At 31.0% G+C, this 12,238-nt stretch overlaps 1 protein-coding gene across 10 annotated transcripts in view; it reads right to left on the reverse strand.

The window, feature by feature from the left end:
* Positions 1-12,238, reverse strand: part of LOC139519605 (zwei Ig domain protein zig-8-like) — a 92,432-nt gene that overhangs the window by 57,328 nt on the left and 22,866 nt on the right. The window contains exon 1 of one of the 10 annotated variants that reach the window (XM_071311786.1): positions 9,799-10,270. The exons of 2 other annotated variants lie outside the window; for them this stretch is intronic. The gene's annotated coding sequence lies outside the window, so the exon portion shown is untranslated. Of the gene's footprint in view, positions 1-9,051; positions 9,282-9,798; positions 10,271-12,238 lie in introns of those variants that run through there. 7 more of the 10 variants (XM_071311793.1, XM_071311791.1, XM_071311788.1 and 4 more) reach the window with 7 other exon arrangements.

Consider the following 12,238-nt stretch of genomic DNA (forward strand, 5'->3'; position numbering starts at 1 on the left):
TATGTTAATGTCTTGTTTCAGCTCATTATATCAGCAATATTAATTAAAGAAGGTTACGTCTAATAAACAGTATAAAGGAAATCATTTTGATCTTTAAATGCTTCACGAAATGATCATCAACAGGTTTAGAAAAAAAAACGAATTACTTATCTACACAACTCGCTTTGGTACATGGTATATACCTTATGAAATTATCATTTTGTAAATGTCATTTCCACTGCCTCTTATCTTTTGTTTACGCTTCATTTGTGTCTCTTTCAGTATACGAGGTAAAAACGAAATACATTCTTTGTTGTACATTTCTTGTTTTAACAATAATATATATATATACTATAGTAGATTGATGTAGCAGATACTGTTCTAAACCACGAAGCCAGATTTCAGAGTTTATTCTAGTGTACCACCCACGATTCTCTTCATTAAAATATTGCGCACGAAAAAGGTCAAAACTTATAACCTTATTTCAAGAAAAAAGTTCCGCATTTTTTTTTCTACAAGCATGACTAATAGAGTAATGCGCAGTAGGTTATCAAATTTAACACTAGTAAAAGAAACTGGTTTAAGACCATTTTTTCAAACATTTATGATTAGTTCTTGCCATTGATCATGTCCCGTAGATATGTAATATATCGGACGATATTTACGAAAGAAGGTAGCTTCAGCAATTGTATGCCTAATTCAAATGAAAAAGATTATCAAACTTATATATTGGTGCTATGCATGCTGAACTTTAAAACTTGCGACGGAAACTAAAATGTTCGTTTCAGTGAGCAATTATTAATAGTTTGTCAACACAGCACAAGCTACAAACTGTCAAAACGCTTCACTTAAAATATCAAATTTCGGTAATCGAATACTTGGGGTATTACGAAACAACAGACAACGTACTAAAGTAAATAACTTCTCATGCATATGTATGAGCTCTCGTTGATTGAATCTTCCAGCCGTCGACCTGTATTCGCAGTTCTCGAGAGGTTGATTGACTTTATAATTCAGTCGCAATATTACAGGTATTTTAGTGGAAGGCTAGTGAATGAAAACAACCCATTAACATTTTGGTGCCACCAAGATGTTAACGTTACATGACTAAATAGACCCCCAAAATAGCAAAAACTCGTGCACCTACGGTCAACGTTGCCTGCCGGAGTTGGAACCTTATTTTTTTATGATTTCTAAAATCGACGGAGATTTAAGCACGTTTTGTTATAAATCATGACAGTATATAGAAACACTTGAATACTGGGCCGATTAAATACTCAATGATAAATATTATTATTCAATACATGTAAGGGGGCGTTCGAATGACAAACATATTTGACAACCACTTGAAAAAGGCATGTTGACTTTTGTGTTGCAACCTACGTTCTATTGTAAATTTCAAGATTCAATAATTTGTTTTTCAATTTTGTTGTTCAATACATTCTAATTTATTTTATCAACGACATTGTAGAGCAAACGAAGTATTTATCAACAAACAAGAATCAATCAATTGGTATTTTACCATTGAGAACCTAATAAAAATTCACCAAGTTATTTCATTAAGGCAAACAATTTCCACTATACATCTCAACTCGAATAAAGTATTTAATTGTTCCATTTGTCAAAATTACGCGATAGACATGTAAATAACTTTAACGTTTTTTTGCTTTAATATTTCTCCGCTTTTATTGCACAATGTAATTTTGATATGGTATATGTTCATCGATATTGCTTTCCGAAAGTCTAATCAAGATAGTTCGTGATAACTGATGGCGCGGATTAATCAGAGAGTTTTTTGAAGCACTGATGATATCAATAGATGTTGGCTTCCAATATTTGATTTCCTATTAGATCCATATCTTTTCCTCATATTTTGTATTTAAGTTCTTCCCGTCCAATGTCGGTCATCTATGATAGCATAACGATATTGGTTTGAATGATATTACCGATGTACTTTAAGCAAACAACAAGAAATTTCCATGCTTTTTAGGAATTAAAAAGATTATATTAAGCTAAAATAACTCTAACGCAATGCACTCTTTCAAATGGGGGTAGGTTGAGAACCAAATTGTTCGATAAAAATAATTATTTCAATTATGACTTGTTTTACTGCAGTTGCAGAAAGATCATAGACAAATAAAGAATTATATATCTCTATATATACGTTAATACTATATCAAAGAACTTGTGTGTTTAATGAAGGCTATTTTATTAATTTTTGGTGATTGCTTAACAACCAGTGGCCACTATCAGTGCATTCCATTGAAATATATTTCAAACCTCATAATTTAGCGATCGATGCTTATTATCATATTCATTATGTATTACTATAGCGCGTGATTATATACATGTAGGTCAACAAAAACAGTATAATGCATGGAAACGAACAATCGTTTAAGAAAACACAATATAAACAATTTCTGAAAAAGTATTTATGTGTAAAGTAAAACCATTACTTGTCATTCGCTTTAAATACAAATACATCTGTTCGGAATGCAGGTTGTATCACAAAATAACAAACAGCAGATATTTGGTAATATTTTATGTACTACTAATGCTTGATGTGCAGAATAGTTCCAGCTTGATACCTCAGACTGATCTCTTCGACACAACAGGCAAAAATGTGTGGTATGATCACAATGAATAACATTGTCTGTAAGCTACATGTTGTATATAGTCTGACATTAAATGTTGTTTGATGTTCTCTGTGGCTTTCTATTACTGTTTCGTAATTTTCATATTTTTCTTCCGCTCAATAGACTCTTAAAGTCTATTTTATCTTCTTTTTTGCTAAGATCAATCGTCAGAAATCCCAGGGGTCAGTTTATTACCGATAATCGTGCTAGGAATTAGGTAAAAATCATTATATTTAGTGGTGCATAGGTTATACACTTTTACTTATAGGTTTGTGAATGCAGAAACTATTTCTATCATTTTAGTAGCCATTCATAAATTTTATTTAAAACACATCCGCCCAAAACTTTTTTTTTCTGCGAAAAACTTATCAAACCAATATTTATAATATTTAGGAATCCAAGAAACCAGTCGAGCAACAACAAAAAAAATCCGTGGGAACATTGTTGATGTGTTATTGCATTTAATTGGTTTTGCCGACGGAGTGTTATAAAAAATATATTAGCTGAATCTAGAAATATGAATTATATATATATATATATATTGAATAAGTAGCAAGTTACTGGGTTTTTAATAGTCATTTATAGTTGTTTTGTTGAATATTATAAAACATAACATATCTAATTACTATAATGTACAAGTTTTACTATGTGTTATATCAAGATCGACATTAATATTTAACTAATGCTTTATAAATAGGTGAGATTTTTGTTAAATACATTCTGATAAAAATATAGAAACATCAAAGGTATGTGTTGAATAATTCACATTTTCGATAATCTAACTATTCGTGCAAAACTACATTTAATTATGTATAAGTGATATATGGTTTTAGGAACCTCGTTGCAGTATAGAACGCTCTAGATTTTCGAAGCAGTTAATAGTAACAAGTATTGCATTATTAATACGCGGAAGGATTCCCAGAAGGATATGATACAGTTCTTTCTGATCAAAGCCACTGAGGATGATTGATTGTTGCTGTATTGTATCAGAAAGCCTTTTGTTCAGAAACACTTTATTAGCTATTTTATGTACGTATATAGTTATTTGTGGTATGTCTAATAAATGTTTTCCCTGTTTTATCTGTAGCTAGCATGCAAGTATTTATGAAGCTTATTGCTCTGATTAGATTTGAAAAGCCACCTTTGACGGCACTCGTATGTCTAAAATAACGACGGTTATATACAGCTTTTGCGTCTTGGAGAAAGTCTACATAGTATATAATAGCCCTTACGATTTTGTCACGGGCGACTTGAAATTCTGCAATAACCAATTGGAAGTTACCATCAAAAGAAGATAAAACAGTCTGTGTGATGTTGTACATGGGGCAATTGTATATTAAATTCGCAACAAAACTTCCTGAATCAGTTAAAACTAAAGACGTGTCTACGATCTATATGCACTCGGGAGGATGATCTATAATTACGGAGGTTAAATTCAACTAATTCATTAAAATTTAGCTGCAAAATTAAAAGCTGGCTGAGGAAATAGCTTTATATACCCAAAACAATCAGTACAGCAAATGATTAATAAGACTTAAGGTCTGACATGTTTACTCTTTTATAATAAAGTAAAGCATCTGTGAACGTAGAACTTAGGCTGTTTATTTCTTTTGTGTATAGTTTTCTGATTTATTTTATTCTTATATAACTTCCTATATTTTCTCGATATTATGTAATAAGTAATTTTCAATTATTTCTGGTTTATTTTAGATAAGATTGAAATTAAATCCTATATCAGAAGCAGAGAATGAAGGGTGGTATCTTTGTTTTGTTAATTGAAGGCTTAACGTTCAAATTTTCTTTAATTTATATGATATTGTATTTGAATCATTCATCGCATACATGTATCAATAGAAGATAAGATTGAGAATGGAAAAGCGGAATGTGTCAAAGAGACAACAACCCGACCATAGAACAGACAACAGCAATAGAAGATGTATACATAGAATACATAACAAGGATTTAGAACAGTTACAAATATCCTAGTATATATTACACTCATGCGCGTAGCTACGTTTACGTCAAAACGCCCGGGCGTACACTTGAATTTTGAAAATAAAACAAATAATCGACATAGAATAAGAAAAACTAGTCAAAAGCACATCAGCCTTATGATTCTTTTTTTTAATGGATTGTAATTTTGAATAAAAAGGGACTAAATATACTCAAATAGATCATTTAATATATTTGTTCGTATCTTTTGTAAAAATCTGAATCCACTAGGAATTCTACATACTTTTCTTATATTTAAAGCAATTCACTATCTGCTCAGATTCGATATGCTGTTTGTATTTTTGTCGAGCCTGTGATTTATGTCCCATAAGCGAGACAAAGCGTCGTCAATATTTAGGTTCCGAATGCGGATAAAGTCTTTTGAATGACTCTCCGTGAAATTTTACGAAAGTTGTACAGAAACTGTTTATGATCAAAAGAGTATTCAGAGCAATATAATAATGCAATTATATATCTTTTATTTTCTCTTATTTTAAGGACAAAATGTATTTCTTTCTGCAATTAATAAGTGGTCACAGTTTGGGCTTATATTTTGTTATTTCTCAATTACATTAACTACTTGTCGAACCTTCATCGAAATTTATGCAAATGCCGAAGCTTTTTCTATTACTAATGTTTAAAGCTAAAATTTTGAAAGCATTTGTTTTCGTTCATTTTTCGGTTCTTTTCTGATTGACAGATAGCCGGACTCTTCTTTACGCAATTAATTATTTTACATGCTCAATTTATAAACCTTCATAGATTGTCGTGAAATATTCCAGATCAAGAAAAAAAATATCAAAAGAAAATTTTAGATTTTTTAAATATCCCTTTAAAGGAATGATAAATTGATTCACTTTTTGTGGGAAGAAATCCTAGGTGTTCCAGATTTTTTTATATTGCACCTCTTAGAATTTTTTTTTTTTCGTGTTCATAAAAATCTGCTTTTGTTGATTGTATGCTCACTCACGGCACCCTTTAAACTTATTTAAAAGTAATATTGGTTTGGACGTTTTTTTCTAAAACCAACGACCATTAGGCTAGCTTCTAGTTTAACACCATGAATAAGTTAACATATTACAAAATTTAACCAAAAAAAAATAAACCATTTAAATTCAAAAGTATGTTGATATCAATGATTTTTTACTGACAGGAATAATTATGGTATCTCATCCTCGATAGCTTTCGGGGCCTTCGTCCCTTTCGAATCCACTACCAACAGGTGCTTTGACATTGAGCGGTTGGCACCCCTCATATCCCTCGCCAAGGTTCGGGCGTACACGTAAAAATGACCCAGCTACGCCACTGACACTTTTGCTTATAATAGTTAAAATTAAAATTGGGGTATGTTTGTGCTGTGCAACACGTCTATGAATACGAAGAAAAGAAAGTTTAATGGACATCGCAATATTGTTATATAGAATGTCAAAATATAATAGAAAAAAATACAGAAAACGATGACGTACTTAATGAACGATTAAGATGATTTTAGTAAAAGGGAGCATCTATACACCATTTATCAAAACGTATATACATGTTCTAGTAACCAAAGATGAGTAAAACAAAATGAAGGGAAACATACCCTTCTTCTTTCATTTGATTAACTTCTCTTGAGAAAGACTTTTAACGAGTGGGATTGCGAATCCGTTCGACTTTGTCGAATGTGAGGGACTCGCCAGCCACAATCAATAAAAAAATATACACATCCATCATTGCAATAGTGATATAAAAGTACAATCGTTGAGGTCGGTGGCTTGCTGCCCGACACGAACTATTAACATATACACGTCTTATCGTTACCCTTGTTGCATGAATATTTCATGTCATTTCAGCTATAAATTGACATCGCTTAGCGAGAGCATTAACAGAGAGGAAAACTCATTTCTTGTTAACGTAATACATACAAATGTCACAGTAAAAATCCTCTCTTCCGGGCAAAGAGTCAATGAAACTGATGATAATGCAGCCATTTTATATTTAAGGATGACAAATGGCGTGTTTGATTGCAACGCTGTCAGAACTGATAGATACAGGATTCTATTATTTTTGACAGATGTAATCCAAAGCCAAAATCCGATCACAACGTGCTTTTTTTACAAAGCATTTCATTACAGTTTTGTTTTGATTTGAAAATTTAAATCATTAAACAAACCCAAAATACAAAAAGCGCCCTGTAAAAAAAATTGCATCAACGAAGAAATGACAGGTTGCAGAAAATAATACTATGTGTACTTCTATTCATGATGGAAAAGACCTCCTACACTGAAAACTCGTTAGCAGCGAATATATCATATATCCCAAAGTTTTTTTCTTCTAAATGGCAAAATTTGAATAAAAAATACATATACACTAATCAACTTGAAAACAATTTCTTTGTTTGCACTTGTATCGTTAATGTTTTAGAAGCATGTTTAGTACGATCAAAGTGAAGTGTAAAAGCATTATTCCCCGTTAAATTACCATTGTATTAAGTAAATTAAGGCTTCAAGGAAGACATTTAGATTTCACATTCCTGCATGCCCGGATACTTTTAACAAAGCAGAAATTAATCTCGTTTAATCAAAGTTTGTTGTACAAATTGCTATTGTAGCTAATGACTATAAACAAGCTAGCTTATCCGTTCGAATGTTCTGCTTTGTCAGATTTATTTTCATTTCATTTAAAATCTCTGTTTACGAGTTTGACAGCTGGCTTGAAGCCTATTAACCTCCCCTGAGGCCAAACAAATTGAGCGATATTACCATGACTTATCTCCCCTATTAATAGGGCGATAATTGACTCTAGTGACCAGTCAATATATCATTATTATCGCCTTTGAGCGAGATACGTACAGATTAGTATACTCAAATGTAATGCAATTAGAAATAGTCAAAGACATCACACTGATTTTTATTAATTTGTTGAGACACAATTCTGTATCGAACGTTTCATTTCCAGGGGCAATCGCTATATTTTCAATACATCTATTACTGTTATGTTAAGGTGACTTGATAATGCAAAATGGATTGTTTAAAGACTTTCTTTAATAATAGAAAATGACAGCGACTTTTGGCAAACGTTTTCCATTATCATTTTGTTAACCATTGTCATGTGTCCGATAGTATCTGTATTAGGATTGATTTGAAAACAAAATTATACGTTCTTCTTTCTATTAATTATTATTCAACCCTCAAATATTTGCTTCACATAGTTAGCTTTAAATGGATATTTACTGGTTTTAAATTCCTAAGTTTTATGTCGTCACCTTTTACAATACCTTACTTTATTTATATTTATAATCATTTATCTTATAAAAACCCTTCTGATGGTTTTATAGTGACAGTTATAATCATCTGATAAAAATCGTTAATAAAAATACAATTTTACAAAGAAAAGCGATAATAGAAAATAAACAAAATAACTTTTTTATGTGGACGAGATTTTTCTGATACTAGTCAGAGCTCTGATACTTCGTGGTGTAGAATGGTTCATATAACGACACGAAGCTTATTCTGCATTTATAGTTTCGGTACTTAAGTGAATTATAAAGCCTTGCATATGCAAGACTGTTAAGGACTAAAAATCGTATCAAGAAATGTAAGAGCAGTAACACAAGATTTCCTGCTCGAGTCTCAGGATAAAAGGCCAAGGGTACTAGTTGTCTGAAAGGGCACTTTAACACAACCAACCAGATTGGTACTGAACTGGGTGTATTTTGACATTATAAGTTTCATATTTTATTTATTTTACAATTTCATAAAAATTATATACGTATCTATACTAATGCATCACATGTAACATGTACAGTTTAGTCATAAACATACCACTTCATGTAAATAAGGTAATAAATTTGATGGGGACTAAGGAAAATTTACATAAAACTTTTAAGAATCTAAACATTTATTTAGTGAATAAGTATTTAGGGGTGTAAAAATAAAATATCCTGCTCATACATTGTAATTTCTTCTTGCATACATTGACTCTCTTTCATTTTCTTTATTTTCTTAATCGTGTATTTAGGTTACTGGTAGGATGTTTTGATGATTTTTTTAGACTAAATTACTTCAGTATGCTATTGACATGGTCAATGTCCTTTTGAATGAATTGTACAGTCATATTATGATCATTTATATCTAGCATAAATTTTCACCCATGTTGGCAGATATTGTTACACATACAATATTTTGCATCAAATTACATGCATTATAAAACGATTATACAAGTATGATAAAGACCGTTTAATGTTCTGCATATGTTGTTGTGGGTCTAAAGTTGTAAAGTGCAGACGGTTTTTTTTGCAATAGGATGTACAAATTTAAAAAAATGAAATAAACGAAAAGATGTTTTACTTTCTTTCTTTGCTTCCTTTTTAAAAGTCAATGTGATATTATGAAGAAAATACGGTTGGTATACTAGATGTAAACTAGTAGTTTTTCACTATAGTAATAAGAACATTTGTACTTACTGAATAGGTTAGTCTGATATGTAATTTGAAGTGCATTTAACAACCTCTTGTACGATCTGATAAAACGATAAAGTTTTCCCACTATGTAGTATTTTCTCATTCATATCGGACTGATATAGTGCAAATCTTAAAAAATTAAGTGGTCAATTTCCTCTTAAGGAGAAACAACAAGCTGAGCTGGCGTCACTAAATTAATTTAAAAATAGAACGACTGTCGATCACAGAAATTTGTATTTATTAGCCCAATCTATAACGAAATTCCATTAAATATGCAATCAATCTTATTTGACATGTATTATATGCAATTGTAATTTACCTATTAAAATTAAATGCAAGTTTCAAATTATAACACTAAAGTCAATGATTATGTACCAAGTATTAAAATTTTATTCATCATATTCTAACATTAAGTAAAATTCAATTTAAAATAACTTGAACAATGCCATAAATAATTTCTCTTGATTGATTTTTTAGCCTTTAAAACCTCATAGGTGCTAGATGCATTCATTTCCTGTCAATACTTATTATATTTTACAATTTAAGACTTCAATTTCAATTAACTAAACTCTAACCCATTAAATATGTCATTTTACGTTTAAAAGAATACTCGAATTTCATCAGTATTGAAATTTTAATAAAAGCTCATTAAAAGTATTGAAAGGTGATAAATTATTTAAATAGTTTTCACATTTCTCTAATTCTTTTCGCCTGGTCTGTATCTCAATAATATTTGATAAGTAAACATACCTTAAGATCCCGTTGTATAAAAACGGATATATTTGAAACTTGAGGTAAAAATCCAGCTGAGAAAACTTACATAGGTAATCCGGTTACACAAATATCACCTAACAGTAATAACTTTTTATTCACCTTTGTTTAAAAATCCATGGATCTTAATATTGCTACGACCTGTAATGATTATAAAGTAAAACTGATTAACAGCAGCACACGACAACTGCACGCGGGACTTCTGCTTCTGCAACCGACAGCCAATCAACAAACAATATCGATAAAATTCATTTGAGGCGTTAAAAATCTTATTGCAGGTAACCGCGTGTGGCCGTCTGTGGGTTGTTCATCGGGACGTCAATCAAATAAGTGAATTTTATCGGATTTTCTATACAATTATTTGAATAATATCACTTTATTGAATCCATGTATTCATATCATTGATAAATTCAGTGTAAGATCTGTTACTTTTTTCCAACAAGGTTAAACTATTTTAGCATTATCTATAGGAAATTTTATCAGTATAAAGAATTATGGGAAAACAATGACTTTATGTAATTGCTTGGATAAAAAGTAAAATTTTATGTTTAGTAACATGATTTTGAACGAACACAGCCATATGAAAAAAATAACGGATGATTATTTGATTGATTTTTGATTGACTTCAAGTGACTAATTTCGCATGCACATTTACTGAGGACGAGGTCAACTATGCGACAAATCCAATAAACAAGACTTACAATAGTACCTGGTCATTATGACCGACAGAAATGTCGTGTAATTTGGACCATCACTAAAAGAAAAGGGTAACTTTATTGGAATTAATGAAATATGGGTATATCTGGCGGACAGAAGGTCAATATGGCAACATTTTTATGATCACATTCAAATATTGGAGCCAATGAACATTTGAATGTCGTATTAATAAAATCCACAAATTAGAAAAAATGTTGAAGGGTTAATCAGAATATTGAATCTTTCTAGGAGACACACAGGAATGGTAAAACAAAAGAATGTAAAAATACTGATGCATACATTTGGTTACATAGAGTCAAAGACCGGGGTAAAAAGGCAAAAGAAATTCCGTCATAGGCAGGATAAGGTCAGGTGACCATTATAGAATGGGGAAAACATATAGCAATAACGTACTTACCAATGTAAAATGAATTTCGTGCGGTCGGCCATATTACCTACGTAATAATAGCCTTCTTATAATTCATAACATAATTTTTTCATACTTGTTTTCAATTTGTTCGATGCCTCTCGTGAAGACATAATATACTTATTTAAGTTCATTTTAGGCACTTACAGGGTGTTGTTACATTTGTGTTTATCATGTCACTAAAACAGTTGATTTATAATTCTGACCATATCAATGATTCATCATGTCAACACAGAAGTGCTGACTACTGAGCTGGCGAAACCCTCGGGGCATCAGTGGCATCGACCCGGTGGTTGTAAATAAACACTTCATAGATACCAGAACTGAAATTTTATATTTGCACCATACCCGTGGTTCGACTACCAAAGACTCATCAGAGATGTTTGAATGAAAAAAAGTTAAAAAGGCCAAATAAAGTACGAATTGAATAACAAAGGACAAAAAAGTCCTAAACGTTTTTCCAAATACAGCTAAGGTTATATATTCCTGAGGTAGAAAAACCTTAGTATTTAAAAATTTCAACGTTTTGTAAACAGTTATTATTTATAATTATGACCATATCAATGCTTATTCGTGTCAATACAGAAGCGCGAGAGATGATACCCTCGACGAATACAGGTATGCAGATAAATCTTCATGAAAACAAATGTCATTTCATGAAAAGTATGACTTGAAAGCTGCTCGTAATGTTCTTCCAATATAAAAGGGCATCAACACTTTTTTTTCATACCGAATATTCCTCGTCAACTCTGTCTGTCTGTCCTGTCAATTAAAGTAGTGTAGCGCCTAACGATTAAGACAAGAAAAGAGCTAATGAAAGCTCACAATTTTTAAATACTATATCAAGTTTAAAACCAAAACGAGTTTGTCAATCCAAACAGTGTTACTTCATGTAATAAAAGGAGATGTAAATTAATTAAAACGAGTATTGAAATAGATTCGAATGTACAAAATGTATCAAAGAAGTTCGTAACATTAAACAGTGTACAATTGGAAGTTAATCATCTCTTAACGCTGTAAAATCCATTCATTCTTAAATAAACAACATTTTAAATGAATGTATTCGATTTACTTTAAAATCATGTAATCGAATCAGTATTTGAAGCAACACTTAAAATTCGAAACCATATAATGATACCACGATAAGTAAAAATGTCAATAGTTGTTATGTGAAATTAGCATACAAAAGGCATAGCCACAATAAAGCAATAAAGTACAACAATCCTTTGGAAAAATCAATCATGGTTTACTTTATATTCAAAGTTTCAAGGACGTGTTATATCATTATAGGAAAGT

This window comes from Mytilus edulis, chromosome 4 (assembly GCF_963676685.1).
Source record: "Mytilus edulis chromosome 4, xbMytEdul2.2, whole genome shotgun sequence".
Taxonomy (NCBI): Eukaryota; Metazoa; Mollusca; class Bivalvia; order Mytilida; family Mytilidae; genus Mytilus; species Mytilus edulis.